The sequence below is a fragment of the Hipposideros armiger genome, unplaced genomic scaffold (genome assembly GCF_001890085.2).
Source record: "Hipposideros armiger isolate ML-2016 unplaced genomic scaffold, ASM189008v1 scaffold_450, whole genome shotgun sequence".
In the NCBI taxonomy this organism is placed as follows: domain Eukaryota; kingdom Metazoa; phylum Chordata; class Mammalia; order Chiroptera; family Hipposideridae; genus Hipposideros; species Hipposideros armiger.
The window spans coordinates 38,170-46,512 of NW_017731800.1; positions in this window are offsets into that span (position 1 = coordinate 38,170).

Here is an 8,343-nt window from a genome sequence, read left to right on the forward strand (position 1 = left end):
ACAATGTGTCCTCAGTTGCCATGAGACGATATTCCTTTTGTTTTTGGTCTGGTAAGATGCCCATTCCTTCGTATAACTTATTGATTGATATAAGTACTAATATTATACAAAGAAAATAATAGAATAACGTAAGTAAAATGAAATATTAAATTTATGGTATAGATATCAAGTGTTGACTCAGTAATTCATTTTTAATATATCTTTACATTTGTCAGTATTTTTTATTAAGGTTTTTGAAGTATTTGAGGATATAACATACATTAATATTATTATTTTATAATATTTAAGGAAATTTAATTAACTTTGTAATCAGCAGTTAAAGGTTTAGAAAAACTCATACCCTTTTATTATTAGATACAATTTACATGTAAGAAGTCTATCTTGAAATTGTTTTCATGGTCTGTATTTTAAAAGTAGTTAGTAATAAAGTGGTAGATACAGTGTTCTCAAAATCTTGTGTGAAGAAAGTATAACCCAACAGAAGTGGAATAACAGAAGGGAAGGAAGGGAAATACATCTTTGGGTAATAATTGACTTCTTTATTATGCAAATGTGCTTTAGTTAAGAGCAACATATTAAATATCCCATTTTCATTATTTTAACTTTCCCTGCTAACTCTTGCAATAACCTGTGTTAAAATTGGGGATATTGTAACAAAAATATAAGAATAGCATAGAATGCCACTCTGAAAGCAGATTGATTGTTGCAAATGAGAACCTTAGAAAAATGAAGGCATTATGTAATCAGAATAGAAGAGATAAAAGATCATATATAACTAAAGTTCCAATTAGCACCTATTTAAAGTACTGCCAAAAGGAAACTGACCATGACTACTGGTAATTCCCTAGCTTTATCAGTCACACTTTAGCACATGTTAAGAAATGCTCTTTTCAGATATAAATGATATAGTTAGAAAAGATATGCCGTAGACCACTTATATTTTTCATATTGAACTTGGCTTGCAAAGGAAAACGCTTGATTTTAAGATATCCTTTTTCAATTAAAGAAAATTATATACACAACTTTAAACATACTGACTTAAATAAGCTGCCTTGTTTAAAGCAATGCAAAAATAAACCTCTACAATATTGTTTTGAACCAAAAGAGAAAAAGATATATGAAAAATTTTAGTACAAAAGAAATAATTATTAGAGATGAGATAAATTTCTGTTGTCCCTGAGACCTCAGGGGGTGGAAATGAGGGAGGGTGAGAAGGCTGAGCTGGGACTGATGTGTCAGAGAAAGGGATCTAGGAAGTCTGTGGTGGTAACACTATAAACTACATAAATAATAAGCATACATACATTTTTTAAATTATGAGAGATAGAAGTTATGCAAGTACGCTTGGATATGTGTATCAATTACTCACACTACCAACCAGAATGGACTCCTATGTGTGCTGATGATAAGCATGTCTCAAGAAAGCAAGATGCTTTAAATTATTCAAATTGGCCTAAAGCTTTAGAGTAGAAAATGTTTGATTGCTTTCTGAAATCTAGTGGAAATAGTTGAATGGGAAAACTTGGTGAGAAACTAGAATTACCAGAAATTTATTTTTGATATCTAATAAGAGACTACACACAGATCCTGTGAAGCCTTTTCCTTTGTCCTTAACCTGAAAAACAGAAAAAAAAAAAATCTGGGCATACTGGGAGAAATGCAAGTTCTTTGAAGATTGAGCTTTAATTTGTATTCTTACATTTTCCTTGGCTTCTATGGTTAGAACATGAAATTTAACATTCAGTAGAATGGACAATATAAATTCAACACAGAAAACCATGTTACCTTTCTGGGCAATAGATGTGTGTTGGACGTCTTTGTCCTGCTCTACCCCATCCTCGGGTTCAGTTTCCCCCTCTGTCTTTCAGAAATAGGTTTCCTGACATCTGGGCTTTTGGTTGGGTTTAGACAATGGATAGCCCCAACAGATTACACAGAGGTAGAAATAAAGTCGATATGTTTATTTTTTAGTACTCCCTGTGAAAAGTCATTGGGGCATTATAGTCATCCTCACACCAATGTTTAATTTGGCACAATTCTTGTCAGGTGACCTTTTTTTTTTAATTGAGGTAACATTGGCTAATAACATTGTGTAAGTTCCATGTATACATTATAATTCAGTATCTGTGTACACTTTAGCATGCTTATCACCAAAAGTCTAGTTTCCATCTATCGCCATATATTTATCCATTCTCCCACCGCTCTTCCCCTCTGGTAATCACTAATCTGTTGTCTGGGTTTATGAATTTGTTTTTGTTTTTTTGTCTTTGTTTCTTTATAGTTTTATATTCAATATATGAATATTTGCAGGTGATCTTTGATGTTTCTGTATTCTTCAGCTTCAAATAACTGTTCCCTCTACTTGCTTAAGCATATAAATGGTTACTGCCTCCGGCTGGTAGTAACCATGAAGTACTGCATTATCTATGTGGATTCTCAGTACTTCTACACTTTTATGAAAATCTCTTTATTAATTTTCCTCAGATTATATAATTGTTTCCTGATAAGGTCCTGATTGATACAGTTAGATACTGTTACTCATTGAAACAACATAAATTTTCCCTACGAGGAGAAAACCATTTGCCAATGGTATAAAAAATAGTTGTTAATCAGTGACTATGATCTGGAAGAATTGTATAGACATTTTGTCAGGATAACTTGTATCAGAATTTTAAGGTTCTCCTTGATCTAATGCTAAATACATATGCCTTTATTTATCTTTTATATTTAATATTTTATATTTTTTTATACTTAAGTTCCACTAACTATGTTTGAAATTAGGCAGGGCAGCTTGGATACTCAACAAGCCCAATGAAATCAGGGACATAGATAGGTACGTTCAGACCCCACAACTTTTCCTGGGACACAAAACATAGTCAAAAGAAAATGTCCATTTTAAGAATTTTTTTAAAAAGGCTTTGCTCACTACACTACCCAGTTCTGAAAGTCTTGATCAACTACTCACATGGGAGAAAAAATTGGAAATAGCTGTGAGAAAAAAGTTAATAATATATATTTGTATATGAAAATAATTTTTTTAAATGACATGTTTGGAGTATTTGAACAAATAATTTTGAGTCTGAAACATTGAGTTTCTGAAAGAAGTTACTGTTTAAAATTCATATTATTTCGGTTTTAAAAAGTTAGTTTTATTGGGTACAAAACTTCCAGTATGCCTGGGAATGTACTATATATTAAATCTTTGGGTTATTGTGTTATGAAAAATACAATATCTATTTATCTGCTTTACCCACTTTTTAACATACCATTCACCTCATTAGAATAATCATAGATTATTATTTTCTTTTTGCTTCCGTACATAATCAATGTACTAGATACAATAGAGCTAGATGTCATAACAGATGGACCTTGAAACAACATAATAAATCTTGGTTGATTTACATGATAGAAATTTATGTCTCAAATAAAATTCAATTGTAAGGAGAATATGGCAGTGGGGACCTTCCTCTATGTACAATAGTGATTTAGTGGCCCAGTTTGATAAGGTCCTGCACACAAGGTCCTGCATGTATTACATGAGATGTTACATGAAGCTAGCTCAGCCAGTGGTGGATGATATTTCTATTCACATTCCATTGGCCTGGATTCACTGACACACTAACTGCAAGAGAAGCTAAAACATGTACTCCAATTCTGTATCTAGAGCCTAAGAAATAGGTTCAGTGAAGGGCTGACCAGTCCCTGCTAAAATCAGCCATGGTCCAAGTAGATCATATCTCCGGTTGTTAACACTTAATTCGGAATATTCTTCTAGCCTTTATCTCCAGACACTGCACTCTGCATTATGTATTTTGAAAGACCATATTTTCAAAAACATAATCATTCACTCTTTTTAGTAAATACTTTAAATGTTTACCTATCTCTACTGAAAAATAGTCAAAACTTCTTAATATGACATACAAATGAGATTTTGCCCTGAGTGAAAATGTGTGTATCTGTTGGGTTATCGGAAAAGTCATGACTCATTTTTGCAATAAAAAACAGAAAAAAATACGTCATGACTTTTCCGACAGCCCAATACAATGTGCCAGAAGTTGTTAAAGTAATAGAGCAGAGATATACAACAGAAAACCTAGCTCCAACCTTAGATCATACAGTGTTTGCATATTGGGAGAAGAGATATATAAAGTTGTATACACAATGTGGCACTGTTAAACAGTGAAGGATAAAATCCTATGAAATCATAATGCATAGAAGCTGGGAACCATGTTTTAAAGGATGATTTGGTTTACGAGGTAGAGAAGAAAATAACATTTTTTGTAGAGGAAAAAAATAATTTAAGCAAAACATTGCAAATCATTGTTTTGCAGAAATTATTCCTCTCAAACACATGGTGAAATATTTCTGCCAATAATGGAGAAGAATTATGTGTTTTATAGTAATATAATTGAAAGATCCTACTGTATGTAAATATTGGCTGACAGGTGGCCATTATAATTGTTCTGTTTTATGTAATATAAAGAAAAATTTAATATGCCATTTTTTCTCAACCCATTTTCCCTATTTTCAAACTACTAACATTTATAGAATTTATCTATCTTTGCAAAAAAAAGGTATCTGAGCATTTCTGCATTTTTAAAATTATATTTATTGGAGTGACAATGGTTAGCAAAATTATATAGGTTTCAAGTGTGCTTCTATAATACATCATCTATATATCACACTGTGTGCTCACCATCCAGAGTCAGTTCTTCTTCCATCATTATATAGTATTTGACCCCTTTTACCCTCTCCTACCATCCTCTTGCCTCCCTTATCCTCTGGTAACTCCTAAACTGTTGTGTCTATGAATTTTTGTTTCTTTTTTTGTTTGCCTTCTTCCTTTGTTGCTTTCTGTTTTATATCCCACACATGAGTGAAGTCATAAGGTTCTCGACTTTTTCTGTCTGATTATTTCATTTAGTATAATACTCTAAAGATCCATCTATGTTGTTGCGAATGACATTATTTCATCTTTTCTTATGGCAGAGTATTCCATACCACATCTTTATCCAATCATCTATCAAAGGACACTTTGGTTGTTTCCATTTCTTGGTCACCATAAATAAAGCTGAAATGAACATTGGAGTATATACTCATATACCTTTACTATTCATGTTTTCAGGTTTTTTTGGTAGATACCCAGGAGAGACATTGCTGGGTCATATGGTAATTCTATTCTTAATTTTTTGAGGAACCTCCATACTGTTTTCCATAGTGGCTCTACCAACTTATATTCCCACCAGTAGTGTATGAGGGTTCCTTTATTTTCCCACAGCCTCTCCAACACTTGTTATTATTTGTCTTGATAATAGCCTTTCTAACAGGTGTGACATGATATCTCATTGTGGTTTTGATATGCATTTCCCTAACAGTGAAGTTGAGCATTTTTTCATATATCTGTTGGCCGTTTGTATGTCTTTTTGGGAGAAGTATCTGTGAGCATTTCTACTTTTTAAAAAGTGTTTTAATGAAAAAATTCAAACAGTCAAAAATTGGTGTTTAATGAATATTGGTAATATAAAAATAATTTTTAATAAGAGACAAGATATGAGAGGTAGGATGAAAGGCGTAAGAACTTACCCTCAATGGCAGAGTTGATCTGTAATGTAAGTGAAGATAAGAGTGCGTGTGTGTGTGTGTGTGTGTGTGTGTGTGAGAGAGAGAGAGAGAGAGAGAGAGAGAGAGAGAGAGNGAGAGAGAGAGAGAGAATGAGAATGAACCAGTGAGGAAGAATAGGGAGGTTAGATATAAATCTGGAATATCTATGTAAGGTAGCGTTGGGAAGCATTTGGGAGCTTTAACTTCAAAGACCTGGATGATTTGGAAGAATTGTGGCCTAAGGAACATTTGAGGAATAAAGGAAAGGGAACTTTAAAAGGTGGTATGGAAATGCAAGTTAATCTAAGTAACTTATATTATTATTATTGCCTGGGGTAGTGTAAACTCAGGGAGGACAAATATGACTAAAAGTCTGAATTTAGTTCATATATTTTAGCAATTTAAGATTGTCATAGTGACTGAGAGGCACTTCCAAAGTTGAGGTGCAATGGTATTGTTTATTGCCATCTTTCTTTTCCTCTCCCTCATGTGTGTATGTGTCCTTCAGTTCCAGGACGATTTCATTTCATTTCAAATTCCCACTTGGATTTTAATATGTAATTGAGTCTTAATTAAGATTTTGTTTCTACCGCAATAACATATGATGAAACTTAAATAGCAACTAGACTATTTGAATTTTTAATAAGAGACTCAGCTGAAGTGAGATTGATATTTCTGACTAGTATACGTGGTTGGTTCAACACTGCCATTGGAAAGCTCCTACATTGTTTTCAATTACAGATTCCCTTCTTTTTAATTTTTTTATTATGTAAGTAATATTCATTTTTAAAAAAATAGAATATACATAAAAACAAATTTTTAAAAAGTCAACCACATCTACTCAGAAAGATATCTGTCAATTTCAAGACTTACTTCATGTCTACACTTGAGTGCATTGCTTATTACATACATTTCAAAAATTCAACCATAATCTATATGCTATTTATACATATGCAATGTTTTAATAAGGATTAGTACATATTATCTACCCTTTTTCAACCATGTAAATACATTTAACTTTATAATAATATTGGTATGTGTACAATATTTGCATTCACAAAAATTTACTAAGCCAATATTGATCGTTATTTTTTAATACTTTTGCTAAAATAAGCAATGCCATGATTAACATTATTTTAACTAAGTATTTATGCATATCTTTATTCCCTGAGAAAAAATTTCTGGAGGAATTTCTAAGGCCAAATTATGCATAGCTTAATGTATTTGATTCATGTTCTCAAATTTCCCTCTAGAAAAGTTACACACATTTACAAATCCCATTGGCAGTGTTTGAGTGTAACTATCCTTTACATTAATTGTAACCTTTGAATAAAAGCCCTTGAAATTCTTGATCTACAACATTTACACTGAAAGGTGTGAATAATTTGTTGGCTTAAACAATTGTGTCAACACTCCAGCTTTGTTTGTACTTGGGGAATAATGTTGTTCTTCCCATTGGTTAATATTTTATAAGACTGAGGTTATCCCAAAACATGCAAGGACATTTCTAGAAAAGTACAAGACCTACAGGATAAAGCATGGCTACCTCATCTACTCTAAGCCAGAGAGAAAGGTACTGGTTGTTTTATTGTATATCTGAGGAACAAAATGTGGTATGTTAGGAAACAACACCCAAATTCCCTGAAGTATTTTTCACAGAATCATATATTCTATTCATTAATTCTAATTTATTTTGATATATTAATGTTTTCACAAGTAATTATTTTTAATTTCCAAGGAACTGATGAATCCATTAAGCTAATAAATCTTATTTTTCCAGTTTGCTTTTGAATTATTTTTTTTCCTTTTCTAAAATTATCTAGTAGAATTGAGCATTTGATTTTTTTTTTAATAATTTCAAGAGACAGGTGGAAAGTTTGTGAATTGCTTAAATATATTTCACATAATGGGAACTACTCTTAGAGAAGATGGTATTTCCCCAAGATTACAAAAGAGATACTCTTTCACAAAAATAAATATTGTATAGATCTTTGTGCTAGTTGTAATAATTGCTTAGAAAATGCAAAAATGAAATGGTCCATTTAATGAGATATTATGAAATATGTGAGCTAAACCATGGGAGATTAAACATTAATAAAATAGGACATGTTACAGCTCATCCCTGCTCATGTACACATTCACCCAACTGTTCTTCTCTTGTGTATAGTATAGGATTGTGATGTTTTTCCTGACACTGTTTTCACTGAATAGGAGTGCGATGGGATGGAAGGAAGGTGAACTATTTACAGGCATGGTTTGTCCTTGGAATAATAACTCTATCCCCAACCTGCAGGGGCTGTCACTATTTGTGGCACTTCCTCTTAGTCTTGACAGTCCAAACACAACTTTTGCTATAAAAGAGTTGTACAACCTCTCATTTTTAGAATGCTGGTATTAAAATTTATTGATTCCTGTGATCTCCAAAGTATTAACAGGGATGTTATAATCTTTTCTGTTTTTCTATGTAATGATTTTAATATTGAATATGAAACAACAGCATGGAACAAAAGGAGACACCTATGGAACTATTCCTTAATTAAAATTAGATGTTTCAGAACTTTATTATTTTTTTACTTATATTATAATTTATTTAACTTTTGTTCATTTCAGAGAGATACATAGGAAATAACCTGGCAGTAAAGACACCCACATTTCTTATATATTCATTAGTTCATACTGTCACAAATGCCCCTTCAGAGCTCTCAGTCATTACTGATCAACACTTCCCAATGGAATACTATC